The sequence below is a fragment of the Macaca mulatta genome, chromosome 10, assembly GCF_049350105.2.
Source record: "Macaca mulatta isolate MMU2019108-1 chromosome 10, T2T-MMU8v2.0, whole genome shotgun sequence".
NCBI classification, from domain to species: Eukaryota; Metazoa; Chordata; class Mammalia; order Primates; family Cercopithecidae; genus Macaca; species Macaca mulatta.
In genome coordinates this window covers 34,030,381-34,045,013 of record NC_133415.1, presented here as the reverse complement: position 1 = coordinate 34,045,013, position 14,633 = coordinate 34,030,381, and positions in this window count along the sequence as shown.

Here is a 14,633-nt window from a genome sequence, read left to right as displayed (position 1 = left end):
CCTCATCGTCAAATGGGAATAGTAACACCAGTTTATGGCCCCATTTTATGGGGGCATGTGTGAGGATTGATTATATGGCAATGCATATGCCAACACTTCATAAACTCCGATCATGCTATGAGAATGTAAAGGATTATTAGAAATTTCTATTTATTTAATAGTTTCCTCAGTTTGTTCCTCTACTCCATTTTTGACCAAAACAGTTTGTAAATAGTAAAATGGAGAGCTTTGATTTTTTTTTCTCACCTCCCATCTCACGTTCTGCCCCAGGCAGGCAGGGGGCTGTGGTTGGGAGGTGCAGTGCAAACTTGCAGGTAACATGTGTGAGGTGTGGAAGAGGCAAGCGCCTGCATACTCATCACAGTTAGGGAACAGAACCAGACAGAATTCAGGGCTGGCTGGAGGAGACCACTATGGTCACAATAGTGGACGGCTCCAGATCTGACCAGCAGGCAATCGAGTCAGCTTGAAGCAAAAGGTGATCTCAAGCAAAACTGGAAGCCAAGACAGATCTAACAGATGTCAAAGATGCTGGCCTGGCCGGGCTCGGTGGCTCAAGCCTGTAATCCCAGCACTTTGGGAGGCCGAGACGGGCGGATCACGAGGTCAGGAGATCGAGACCATCCTGGCTAACACGGTGAAACCCCGTCTCTACTAAAAAATACAAAAAACTAGCCGGGCGCGGTGGCGGGCGCCTGTAGTCCCAGCTACTCGGGAGGCTGAGGCGGGAGAATGGCGTGAACCCGGGAGGCGGAGCTTGCAGTGAGCCGAGATCCGGCCACTGCACTCCAGCCCGGTCGACAGAGCGAGACTCCGTCTCAAAAAAAAAAAAAAAAAAACAAAAAACAAAAAAAGATGCTGGCCTTTGACAAGGTCTCCCCAGAGACTGGGCTTCCTATCCTGGGCTGCTCGGAAATTTACAGTGACCCCCAATCTAGCCTTGGACTGGCTGGAGGAAGTGAAAGTTTCCAGGAGGGAGGATTCCTGCTTGTCTACCCCACAGCTTTCAGTATCACTGTCCACATGGAAAGCTATGTCCTGTGGCAGACTTGGGAATCGCTCCAGTCTCCACATCCCCCAAGGAGTTTCTGATTCAGATTCCCGAGTGGACAATTTTGGCTTACAGAGGGAAAGCCTACATTTGGGTATCAGAAACTTCATACTTGGTGAATGCTGGCTGCTTACTGAGTCTGGGACGAGAGTTCTAGCAGTGAGCGTGCTGTTGTTACCCAAGCCAACCTCTAGAGAGATGTTTCAGGGAAAAAATAAAATAAAATAAAATAAAACAGGAAGCTCAAAAGAGAACCGTGCAGACAGTTCAAATCATTCCCAAACTGGCCAGTCGTCCTTGTAGTTCAGCATAACGGGTAGCTAAGGTCAGAGCTCAGGGTCTTGGGTCCTAGATTAATATTCATCCACTCCTATAGGTAATTTTATAGGCCAAGAAGAGCAAAAACCAAACCAAACAAGCAAAAATGGGCCCCTGAAATGATTTTTCAGAGTGGATTATCAAGAAGGCTTAGTGCTTGGAGTAAAGAACTCGATAAATGAAGACTTCCAGTCGTCTTGAGATACCCAAATAAGAATATCAACTCTTAACTGGTTACTATCTGGTTTAAGGCAGGGGCTGCACATTGACCACGTGCTACGTGCGGTTAGTAGAGGTGTTTTGTTAGATCGTCTCATTATCTCTGTGCCATGTGTGGAGGGCAATGTCACAGAAACTGGGGGTGACTGGTTAAAACACTCTGGACACTTAAAAGGCCTGAGAAGAAGCCTGGAGAGGGGCCTCTGGTCAGGCACACCAGGGTGTCTGATGAGAAAGGCAAGTTTGTGATCTCATGCCCACAGAGAGCTAACCCTAAATGCCAGCAGCAGATGGCCAACCTGGGAGAGGGTTTTGCACAGGGAGAACGCACTCAGCTGGGTGGTCAGGGAAGGCTTCTAGTAGGAAAGGGACCTCAGTAGTGTTTGGAAGTGGTGGAGGGCGGGGGGCTACGCAGCAGCTGGTGGCTGGTAGAGAGGCACATTCCAAGGCAGGAGACGGGGCAGGCAAAGACCCGGGGGCAGGCAATCTCCAACTATATTCAGGAAACCATGAGCAGGCTAATTTGACTGAAGCAGAGAATTTGAGTTAGACAGAAATGGAAGTGGGCAAAGAATGTATGGAGTGAAAATGAGCAGGGATCATGTCTCAGATCTATTGAATCAAATATCTCCTGATGGAAACAAAAAGCTTGTGGGGTGAGAGTGAAGGGTGCCCCCGTGTCTGGGCTCCCCTGGTAGCCCTTTCTCCTGCGGAGCCACCTGTGGGGTGCCCCCACCCTAGCTCCCTCTTTGGGAGGCAGACACCTGCCCAGCCTTGCTAATCAGGCAGCAGTTCATGGGGTTCGCCTCCTGCGTCAGCCGTGGGGAAGGCTGAGGAGTGGCAAGGTTACAACTGGCGTCCTCAGGCAGTCGGAGGCCTGGCAGCAAGATAGCGTGTTCACGGCCGGGCGCAGTGGCTCACGCCTGTAATCCCAGCACTTTGGGAGGCCGAGGCGGGAGGATCACGAGGTCAGGAGATCGAGACCATCCTGGCTAACACGGTGAAACCCCATCTCTACTAAAAATACAAAAAAATTAGCCGGGCGTGGTGGTGGGCACCTGTAGTCCCAGCTACTCGGGAGGCTGAGGCAGGAGAATGGTGTGAACCTGGGAGGTGGAGCTTGCGGTGAGCCGAGATCGTGCCACTGCATTCCAGCCTGGGCGACAGAGCAAGACTCCGTCTCAAAAATAAATAAATTAATTAATTAGTTAAAAAAAAAAAAAAGAGAGAGCATGTTCACTGCACTCGGCTCTCTCCTCGCCCAGAAACACAAGCAAGAGGCACCTGGGACCAGGCTCAGCTCAAAGCCCCTCCCTCTATATATCTGGGCACGAGCACACAGATATATACCAGCCTCCTCAGATGGATATTCCTGTGTGTGTATCAATCACAACAAACACATCCAGGGGTATATTTCCTGAGCAAGCAGATCTCTGCTATACATATACACATGTAAAAGCATATAGATGTACAGGCTTTCCTGCATATGTGTATACACATACGTTTAGTGGGTTGTTTTTCAGGATATTGAAAGCCAGAAGCACACTATCACACGGGAAGACACAAGCTTCACGTAACTCTGCATTTCATCGGGCCAAGAAAGCACAGGTTTTCAGGACCACAGTTCCCATTTCTCCTGCTCTGCAGTCCTCATCTGATTGGCCAACATTATGGGCACTCCCTGCTCTGGTGGCCACTGCAACACAGAGGGAACAAGAGTCGAGCTAGCTCGGCAGCACTGGGCCAGGGTGAGGGCAGCTCACAGCCCTCTCTGTTGCCTTGGGTCGTCATTCGTCATTCAGCAGCTGCACCACTAGCCACTCTCTCCCTCAGAAACACGAAGCCCTTCTTTTCTTATTCCGCCTTAGGGAAGCCTGGGCCTGCGACAGACCGGAAAACCTCACATTCCACAGAGAAGACCTCGGTTTCCCCCCAAGCTCTGTCCAGGATGGAGTGACAAATCACTGTACTTAACAGACAAAGGCATGAAGTCCGGGTCAGGGCATGACTGTTCCACAGCACCTTTTCTAGATGTGAGGTATCAGTAAACACCTACGGTGCTTCTGTTACGGGTATAATATAAGGAGGTAAAAGAACACAAGTACGAGGCTCATTCTCCTGGGAACTCACATTTTCACTGGGGCTACAAGACGCCTGGAACAAATGCCAGGCACAAGATCGGGGATAAAAGCCTAACTTTCGGAGGCTTGCTTTGGCTAAAATCAATTACAAAGCAAAGGAAGTGGATTAGAGGGATATCTTATGAAATCCCATCAGATTTGGATCATGCTACGGAGTTTTTTTCTTCCTGGCTGTATTTTAGGTTTTCTCTCTCACTGAAACTGATTAATCGTTGTCAAAGTTCCTCCCTTGTACCCTTCTCTCTGTGGGAGGGCTGTCCCTTGGCTGGCCTGGGATGCAGGAATAGCTTTTGTGCACCCTTTGGTGTCCACTTCTGTGCATCTCTCTTGGCACTGCTTCCCTATCTCCAGCTTGCTCAGGCCACCTGCAGGCTCCTAGGACCCCACCCTCTCAAATGTCCTTCTCCCCTGCATCCCCATTTCCCATTCAAAAGCCCACAGCACATCTCAGTTCGTGCTATGGAAAAAAACTAAACTCAGAAATGAACATTCGCTAAGATGTAAATATCTAGTAGTTTGATTGTAGAGCCATTTACTGGAAGGGACTTCAGAAAGGATTTAGTTTACCTACTCATCAGATGAGGAGACCTACAGAGGGGAAGTCACCTGCCTGACTCCCAGAGACAGAAACTGCTGGGACTAAAACCCAAGGGTCCTGACTCCCAAGTCCCAGGAACTTAACTTCCCCCAGGGAATGGCCCACCACCCACCCAAATGTAAAAACTAGAGACTCTGGGCAGCATTCTGTCTCTATGCCAGGCTCCAATCTCCTGTCTATTTTGCCTCCAAAATATATCTCTAATCTGCCCACTTTTCTTTAACTTCACATCACCTATCTGGTATAAGCCATCATCATCTCTTTGCTTGAATCTACCAAGGCACCTAATCAATGTTCTTTTTGTTTTGTTTTGTTTTTGAGACGGAGTCTTGTTCTTATCGCCCAGGCTGGAGTGCAGTGGCATGATCTCAGCTCACTGCAACCTCCGCCTCCAGGGTTCAAGCGATTCTCCTGCCTCAGCCTCCTAAGAAGCTGGGATTATTGGCATGCGCCACCACACCAGGCTAATTTTGTGTTTTTAGTAGAGATGGGGTTTCACCCTGTTGGCCAGGACGGTCTTGAACTCCTGACCTCAGATGATCCACCCACCTCAGCCTCCCAAAGTGCTGGGACACGCGTGAACCACCATGGCAGGCTGAATTTCATTCTTTTTCTAATATTATTAGAATATTCCCAAATAATATTCCATTGTGTGTATATCCCACATTTTGCTCATTGGTTTGTCACAGTCATATCTGAGCTTTGGGTAGATCTGGCTATAGGCGGATAATCCCTAAGACATACTGCTAAATGAAAACAGCAGATGCAGAACAGTGTGTATGATACGCTACCACTTCTGCTGGAAAATGTCATACAGGCACATGTGTGCATACATATGCACGTGGACTTGGAAAGGCATAGACCATCTTTGAGAATACTCAATAAGTGGTTATCTTGGGTAGGAGAGCTGGTGGCGGGGGACATAAATGGGAAGGAGACTTAGTTTTCACTAGATATACTTTCGTACATTTTATGGCTTATTAATAATGATTTTATAATTATATTACATGATCAAATAAAATCCTTGGTGAATCTTCAATATTCAATAAAAGGCTTGGTTCTTTTAAGCACATATAAACCTTTTTTTTTTTTTTTTTTGAGACAGGGTCTTGCTCTGTCACCCAGGCTAGGGTGCAGTAGTACAATCTCTGGCTCACTGCAGTCTCTACTTCCCAGGCTCAAGTGATCCTCCCGCTCCAGCCTCCTGAGTAGCTGGGACTCAGTAGGCTGAGGTAGCAGGTGCATGCCACCACAGGCTAATTTTTAAATTTTTTATAGAGACGAGGTCTTGCTATGCTGCCCAGGCTGGTCTCAAATTCCTAAGCTCAAGTGATCTTCCCACCTTGGCCTCTCAAAGTGCTGGGATTACAGGTGTGAGCCACTGCACCTGGCCTAGCACATATAAACTTAGTAAGTTAAGAAAAGTAGGCTGGGTGTAGTGGCTCATGCCTGTAATCCCAGCACTTTGGGAGGCTGAGGTGGGTGGATCATCAGGTCAAGAGACTGAGACCATCCTGGCCAACATGGTGAAACTCCATCTCTACTAAAAATACAAAAATTAGCTGGGTGTGGTGGTGCGTGCCTGTAGTCCCAGCTACTCAGGAGGCTGAGGCAGGAGAATCACTTGAACTGGGGAGGCAAAGGTTGTGGTGAGCAGAGATTGCACCACTGCATTCCAGCCTGGTGACAGAGCAACACTCCATCTCAAAAACAAACAAACAAAAAAAAGTGACAGAGACTAAGGCCAGGCCACATTCTCTGTCTCTCTCTCTCTTTCTCTCTCTCTGTGTGTGTGTGTGTGTGTGTGTGTGTGTGTGTGTGTGCGTGTGTTGTAGACAGGGTCTTACTCTGTTGCCCAGGCTGGAGTGCAGTGGTGCAATCTTGGCTCACTGTAGCCTCTACTTCCTGGGCTCAAGCGATAGATCCTCCCACCTCAGCCTCCCACGTACCTGTGACTGTAAGCACCTGCCAACACCAATTAGCTAGATAATTTTTTATGTTTTTTGTAGAGATGAGGTCTCGCTATGTTGTCCAGGCTGGTCTTGGACTCCTGGGCTCAGGCAATTCTCCTGACTTGGCCTCCCAAAGTGTTGGAACTACAGGTATGAGCCACTGCACCCAGCCCACACATTTGTTTGACGTTCTTGTTAACAGCTTTGTGTTTTTTTGGTACCTGGTCCCTGGAACATTAATATATACTGTTGAATAGAATTATATCACTGTTCGTGTAATTACATAAATATAATTATTGGTACAAAGAAACTAAAGAAAAAATGGCTCAAGCACAAAAGTTAATAAAACAAAAAGAGCACAGGATTAGAGGCAAGACAACTAGGAAAGAGGTTGCTGTGACTCTCCAGTCTCAATGATGCCAAGGTATTCGGGAAGAGGAGACATGGGAAAGATGGAAACCTGTTGAAAGAGGGAGCAAGAGGCTGGGCACGGTGGCCCATGCCTGTAATCCCAGTACTTTGGGAGGCCAAGGCAGGCAGATCACCTGAGGTCAGGAGTTCAGGACCAGCCTGGCCAACATGGCGAAACACCGTCTCTACTAAAAATACAAAAATTAGCCAGGTGTGGTGGCATGTGCCTGTAATCCCAGCTACTTGGGAGGCTGAGGCAGGAGAATCTCTTGAACCTGGGAGGTGGAGGTTGCAATGAGCCAAGATCAAGCCACTGCAGTCCAGCCTGGATGACAGAGCGAGACCCTGTCCCAACCAAAAAACAAACAAACAAACAAAAATGGTGCTTGAAAAAATAATTCTTATGTTTATGAGAAACTAGTATGCAGCGTATATTGAAAAGGACACAGAAAGGCCACTTGTTCCTAGGGCAGAGATGGCCAGTTGCCTAACCTTTATCTACTTTCTCCTCTTGCTTCATTAACAGAACCCTGGCATTATCTGGGTGGCAATGTTCTCAGCCATAAAACTACATATCTCAGCCTCTTTTGCAAATGAAGGTGGCCAATTAGATGTAAGAAGAAATATTTGGGTAGAGCTTCTGGGGAAGCTGTTTAATGGGAGCTGGTTAAGCTGGAACTCTTTGATCCTAACCTCTTCTACTTTCTTTTTTCTCTCTTTCTTTTTTTTTATTTTTTGAGACGGAGTCTCGCTCTATCGCCCAGGCTAGAGTGCGGTGGCGCCATCTCGGCTCACTGCAAGCTCCGCCTCCCGGGTTCATGCCATTCTCCTGCCTCAGCCTCCCGAGTAGCTGGGACTACAGGCGCCGGCCACCTCGCCCGGCTAAGTTTTTGTATTTTTAGTAGAGACGGGGTTTCACCATGTTAGCCAGGATGGTCTTGATCTCCTGACCTCATGATCTGCCTGCCTCGGCCTCCCAAAGTGCTGGAATTACAGGCGTGAGCCACCGCGCCTGGCCACCTCTTCTACTTTCTATTACTGGGAACACCATGTGATGACTAGGGCTCCAGCAACCATTATGCGACTGTGAGGCGATCTGAAAGATGGAAGCCATGCAGTAAGAATGGCGGAGGAGAAAGACAGAAGAAGCCTCAGCCCTGATGACCACAGGATTACTGTATCAGCCCAATCTGCTTATATAAAAGCAGACTTCTTTTATGTAAAATAAAAATTATTCTCTACCTTGTTTAAGCCATTGTTATTTAAGGATTCCGTTTCTAGTAAACCACACTTCTTCCTAAAAGAGTCATATCTTTTCCCAAAGATATTCAGGGATTGAAAAGTGGCACCTAGAGCAAGGGTCAGTAAACGTTTCTGGTAAGAGACGAGACAGCACATGTTTTCAGCTTTTCAAGCCACATAGTGTCTGTCGCAATGACTTGACCTTTTGTTTCAGTGTGTGAGGAGCCACAGAGAATGTCACCAAGTATGCATGGCTGTGCTCCAATAAAACTATTTATAAGCACTGTAATTTGGATTCCATGTAATTTTCATGTATCATGAAATCTCATTCTGCTTTAGATTTTTTGACTCATCTAAAAAATATCAAAACCATTCTTAACTTGCATTGCAGGTCACACAAAAACCGGATTTGGCCCCAGGCTGCAGTTGGCCAACCCCTACTCTACAGGATGCAATTCCTACAAACAAACCAAGGTATAAGCAATGTAGGCTTTTATAATATATTTGTGTGTTATCTTTATGTTTCAAAACTTCTTAGATGTAGCAGAACTGGGCCTATAAAATAATGATACATGCCTGTAATCCCAGCACTTTGGGAGGCCAAGGAGGGCAGATCACCTGAGGTCAGGAGTTTGAGACCAGCCTGGTCAACATGGCGAAACCCCGTCTCTACTAAAAATACAAAAATATAGCTGGGCATGGTGACGCATGGCTGTCATCCCAGCTACTTGGGAGGCTGAGGCAGGAGAACTGCTCGAACCTGGAAGCAGAGGTTGCAGTGAGCCAAGATTGCACCACTGCACTCCAGCCTGGGCTAGAGAGTGAGACTCCGTCTCAGAAAAAAATAAAGAAAAAAAAGAGATACTAGCTTGGGAACAATATATCAAAAATGTCGGCCAGGCATGTTGGCTCATGCATGTAATCCCAGCACTTTGGGAGGCTGAGGCAGGCAGATCACTTGAGCCCAAGAGTTTGAGACCAGCCCGGGCAATATGGTGAAACCCCATCTCTACAAAACAACTTAAAAAAATAAGCTGGTTATGATGGCACACACCTGTACTCCCAGCTACTTGGGAGGCTGAAGCAGGAGGATAGCTTGAGCCAGGAGGTTGAGGCTGCAGTGAGCCGTGTTGGCACCCCAGCCTGGGCAATACAGCAAGACCCTGTTGCCAAAAAAACCAAAAAAATTCTCACCTAGGTGAACGCTGCCTTCCCGCTGATGACCTTGAGAGGTAAGAGAATAATGGCAGTGGCGGTGATCACATTATTATTTGAAGCCTTATTTGAATATTTAAGACTTCATATGTTTGTTTAAAAAAATCATCTTGCATCATAACCATACTTTGTAAGACCATATTACCGGTGACCACTCGTGATGTTAAGCTCATAAAGACAATGCAAGGTGACCTAAAGCAGCGTGAGGCAGACCACGGTCCCCACCTGCATTGGCTGGTGCTGGCTGCAATTGCTGATGGAGGCTACAAACAGTGGTAGAAGCATGCAGAAGCTACACAGCACAGGCCAAGGTGCTGTGGGAGAGGCAGAGGAGGAACACTGACCACTGGCTGGCTGGGGACACGGGAGGGCTGGCTTCTGAAACTCCACGGTGTGAGAAGTCTGATCGAAGTAAGTAACTTTTCTGATGGGAAAGGTGCAGCACTGGTGGAAAAACAGGAGATGGCACTCAAGAATTTACACTGGAGAGAGACTAAGGACAGAGATTCTAAAATCTTAAAGTAGTATGGAAAACACCCATGGCATGGGCATTGTGTGTGTTTGTGTGTGTGTGTGTGTGTGTGTGTGTGTGAGAGAGAGAGAGAGAGAGAGAGGGAGAGAATTGCCAGAGCAAGCTCTTGTCCGCCATGATGTGCAAAAGTTATTAGGTTAAGTTGCTGGCTTTTCTTTCCATGGGTTTGATAGAAAGTGCACACACACGGCCGGGCGCGGTGGCTCACGCCTGTAATCCCAGCACTTTGGGAGGCCAAGGCGGGCGGATCACAAGGTCAGAAGATCGAGACCACGGTGAAACCCCGTCTCTACTAAAAATACAAAAAAAAAAAAAAAAAAGAAATTAGCCAGGCGCGGTTGCGGGCGCCTGTAGTCCCAGCTACTCCGGAGGCTGAGGCAGGAGAATGGCGGGAACTCGGGAGGCGGAGCTTGCAGTGAGCCGAGATCCGCGCCACTGCCCTCCAGCCAGGGAGACAGAGCAAGACTTCGTCTCAAAAAAAAAAAAAAAAAAAAAGACAGTGCGCACACACATCTTTTGTGTGGTGTGAGAGTGTGTGTGTACTCAGGGGAGGGTGCATGGGGGGTCAGTGGAAGCTTGTGTGTGGAGGGCCGGGGAGGATTTGGGTGTGAAAAGCCCAGAAGCAGGGTGAGAGGCAGTGTGTTCCATAGCGAGGGGTGAGAGTCAGGCAGAGATTGCTTTCATGGGCTTTGAGTCATGCCGATATCCATCGCTTAGCCTCATATATGGTAAGAATGGAGCGAGTGCTCTCTGTCTCAGTCTCTCCCTCACTCTCTCTTTTTCCCCCGGCAGCTGTGCAAAGCTTAAACCATGTGACCCTGAAAGCACAACACTGAAAGCCTCTGGCTGTGCCAAGAGGAGAGTGTAGGGAGACAAAGGCCAAGGCCAGGGCCAGGGCCAGCTGCCAGGAACTCCCATCCCCAGCAGGGATACAGAGAAATAACAGCAAGACGCCATTCACCGACACTCTCCTCATCAGGCCAACTCTCTGACTTAGAGATGAGGTCCTCCTGACTTTCTTTCCAGGCTCCCACCCTCCCGTCCACCCACCTCCTCAGAGTGAAACACCAGGGCCCAGGAGCCAACATGCTGTCCTCTCTTTCTCTGGAGGGCCTGGGGGGGCAGCTGTACAGGCCAGATGAAATCCTGACGAGCTCAGGGTTTTGGGGTACAGGAGAGGGAAGGAGACCCTCCAGAGGGTGGAGTCTGGAAGTTCAATAAGGTCTGTAGGATTTGAATAGCAGGACCAGCTCGATACAACTGAGATGCAGTCTTTGTACAGGGCTAAGACATCTATTCCAGTCGCATTCCTGTATATGCAGTGCACCTGCTGTTGGCTAATGGCTTCTGCTAGGAGGCCTTCAGGAGGAAGTAGAACCAGTCTGGTGCCCTCATCCTTCCTCTCTCTTTCTTTACTTCTCCAGGCCCACCCCAACCTCATCAATCCTCATCTGAAGTCTTAGTTCTACCACAGGCCCTAGACCTAGCTATTCTGGTTGGACTTCTTACCAGATCCACAACACGCTGCCTATATTCTCTTAAAATAGCCATTTGTACTTCCCTGGGTCTCACTCTGTTACCCATGCTGGAGCGTAGTGGTGCGATCACAGCTCACTACAGCCTTGACTTCCCAGGCCTAAGTGATCCTCCCACCTCCCACCTCTGCTTCCTGAGTAGCTGGGACCACTGGCGTGCAACACCACACCCTGCTAATTCTTACAGAGACAGGGTCTCACTGTATTGTCCAGACTGGTCTCGAACTCCTGGGCTCAAGTGATCCACCTGCTTTGACCTCCCAAAGCGCTGGGATTACAGGCGTGAGCCACTGTGCCCAGCCCTGATTTTTAAAATACTCACTTCTACCTACCCATTCTCTCAAAAAATAAAATGAGATTAATTGGTAATTAAAATATACTCAGAAAAAGCATAATATGAAAGTATTGGCCGGGCGCGGTGGCTCAAGCCTGTAATCCCAGCACTTTGGGAGGCCGAGGCGGGTGGATCACGAGGTCAGGAGATCGAGACTATCCTGGCTAACATGGTGAAACCCCGTCTCTACTAAAAATACAAAAAACTAGCCGGGCGTGGTGGCGGGCGCCTGTAGTCTCAGCTACTTGGGAGGCTGAGGCGGCAGAATGGCGTGAACCCGGGAGGCGGAGCTTGCAGTGAGCCGAGATCACGCCACTGCACTCCAGCCTGGGAGACACAGCGAGACTCCGTCTCAAAAAAAAAAAAAAAAAAAAAAGAAAGTATTATTACATAAGTATTATATAAATAAAGTGACATGTCACACATCCTGCTGATGTGTGTGAAAAGGACAATTGCTAGCTATGAAAACATTGTCAGTATTTTAATGGGCACATTTAGTACACTCAATGGGTTATTTTTTGAGGTGGCAGATTCAGGTTTTGTCTTCTCACAAGGCATCCATTTGACAAGTAGCCTCTGCCTGCTGTTTTTATTGGGTAACAGTGATATTGGTAGCCTCTGATACTTGTCAAATGTCACCGACACCCAATAAAAACGTCAGACTTTTAACATTGGCTGCCATTTTCGTTCAAGACAATGAATGAAACCCACATCAAAATTATTATTATTATTATTTTTGAGATGGAATTTCACTCTTGTTGCTCAGGCTGGAATGCAATGGCACAATCTTGGCTCACCGCAACCTCCGCCTCCCAGGTTCAAGTGATTCTCCTGCCTCAGCCTACTGAGTAGCTGGGATTACAGGCATGAACCACCATGCCCAGTTATATTTTTGTATTTTTAATAGAGACGGGGTTTCTCCATGTTGATCAGGCTGGTCTTGAACTCCTGACCCTCAGGTGATCCACCCACCTGGGCCTCCCAAAGTGCTGGGGTTACAGACGTGAGCCACCGCACCCAGCCTATTATTATTTTTTTGAGATGGAGTTCCGCTTTTGTTGCCCAGGTTGGCGTGCAATGGTGTGGTCTCGACTCACTGCAACCTCTGCCTCCTAGGTTCAAGCGATTCTCCTGCCTCAGCCTCCCAAGTAGCTGGGATTACGGGCACCCACCACCATGTCTGGCTAATTTTTGTATTTTTAGTAGAGATGGAGTTTCACCATGTTGGCCAGGCTGGTCTTGAACTCCTGACCTCAGGTGATCTGCCTGCTGCGGCCTCCCAGAGTGCTGGGATTACAGGTGTGAGCCACTGAGCCCGGCCATCAAAATTATTTTATATACTTTTTTACTATGTGAAGTTTGGTTGCAATCATTCAATTTTATTCTTTATTATTTTTATTGTTTTGAGACAGGGTCTCACTTTGTCTTCCAGGCTGGAGTGTGATCTCAGCTCACTACAACCTCAATCTCCTGGGCTTCAGCAATCCTCCCACCTGAGTTCCCTGAGTAGCTGAGACTACAGCCGCATGCCACCATGCCCAGCTAAATTTTTTTTTTTTTTTTTTTGTAGAGATAGGGTTTTGCCACATTGCCCCGGCTGGTCTCAAACTCCTGGGCTCAAGTGATCTGCCTTCCTTGGCCTCCCAAAGTATTGGGATTATAGGCATGAGCCACTGCATCCAGCCTCCAGTCAATCAATAAACATGAAACGCTATAGGACTGAGTGGAAATCAAGACCCTGATCTTCTTTTCTTTTTTTTTGAGACAGAGTCTTGCTCTGCTGCCTAGGCTGGAGTGCAGTGGTGTGATTCACCCTGTTAGCCAGGATGGTCTCAATCTTCTGACCTTGTGATCTGCCCACCTCGGCCTCCCAAAGTGCTGGGATTACAGGCGTGAACCACCGCGCCCGGCCTACTACTGACTTAGTCTTTCTGAAGATGAATACAGAACCCGCATTGAAAATGGCGCTGACTGCCGTTTGGCTTCAAGATAGGAACCTGAACGAATTGAACTTCATCTGTATCTAGATAGCATTTGGGATGGCATCCAATTGGGTCAAAACCAGATCATCATTCATAGAAGGAAAAAGAAGCAGACAGGTCAACCCGAAGGGCCACATGACTGAGTTGAAAAAGATAACTTTCTTCAGAAGTTTAGTTATTATGTGGATCTCGCCACACGCACGGATGATGCTTAGGAGAACCTAGAGCCTCTCGGGGGGGAACGATATGTCTTTATTAGCCTTTACAATACTTTCCAACAAGTTACATTGATTTTTAAAAAAACAATTTTATTTTTTAGAGACAGGTCTTGCTACTGTTGGCTGGGCACAGTGGCTCATGCGTGTAATCGCAACACGCTGGGAAGCCAAGGAGGGGGACTGCTTGGAGCCAAGAGTTTGAGGCAAACCTACGCAACATGGCGAGACCTTATCTCTACCAAAAAATAAATAAATACAAAAATTAGCCGGGCATGGCAGTAAGCCCTTGGAGTCCCAGCTACTCAGGAGGCTGAGGTGGGAGGATCCCTTGAGCCTGTGAGTTGGAGGCTGTAGATGAGATGAGCCTGATTGTGCTACTGTGCTCCAGCCTGGGTGACAGAGCCAGACCCTGTCTTAAACAAAAACAGAAAGAAAGCAGTGCTAATGGCACGTACATGACCCCAGTAACCTCCTGGAATCTCACCCCACATCATTGGGTGCTCCGGACGTGCCCTGTGTGTGCAGTCACACCTCACGTTTTGTTGGGGAGAAGGTGCGGGTGTTATGAAACGTAAGTAAGCTAATGAGAATAAACAAGAATCTTTTTCTCTAGGGCCTGAGAATATTTAAGGAACATAGCTCTAAAGTCCCCACCATCTGCCAGTGCATTTAAGATTCCAGAAAGCAGAAGACGGATTCAGGACCACACAGGAAGCCCGACGCCCGGCTAGAACACGCACGGAGGCGCTGCCTGCGCGCAGCTGGTTTACATTCCCTTGCTGCCGCCGAATGACGCCGTGCCTCGAGCAACTCCTTTGACCCTCTTAGAACCCATTCCTTTTCCAAGGGGATTAGTTCCTCTCGTGCAAAGGCAGACTGAAACGC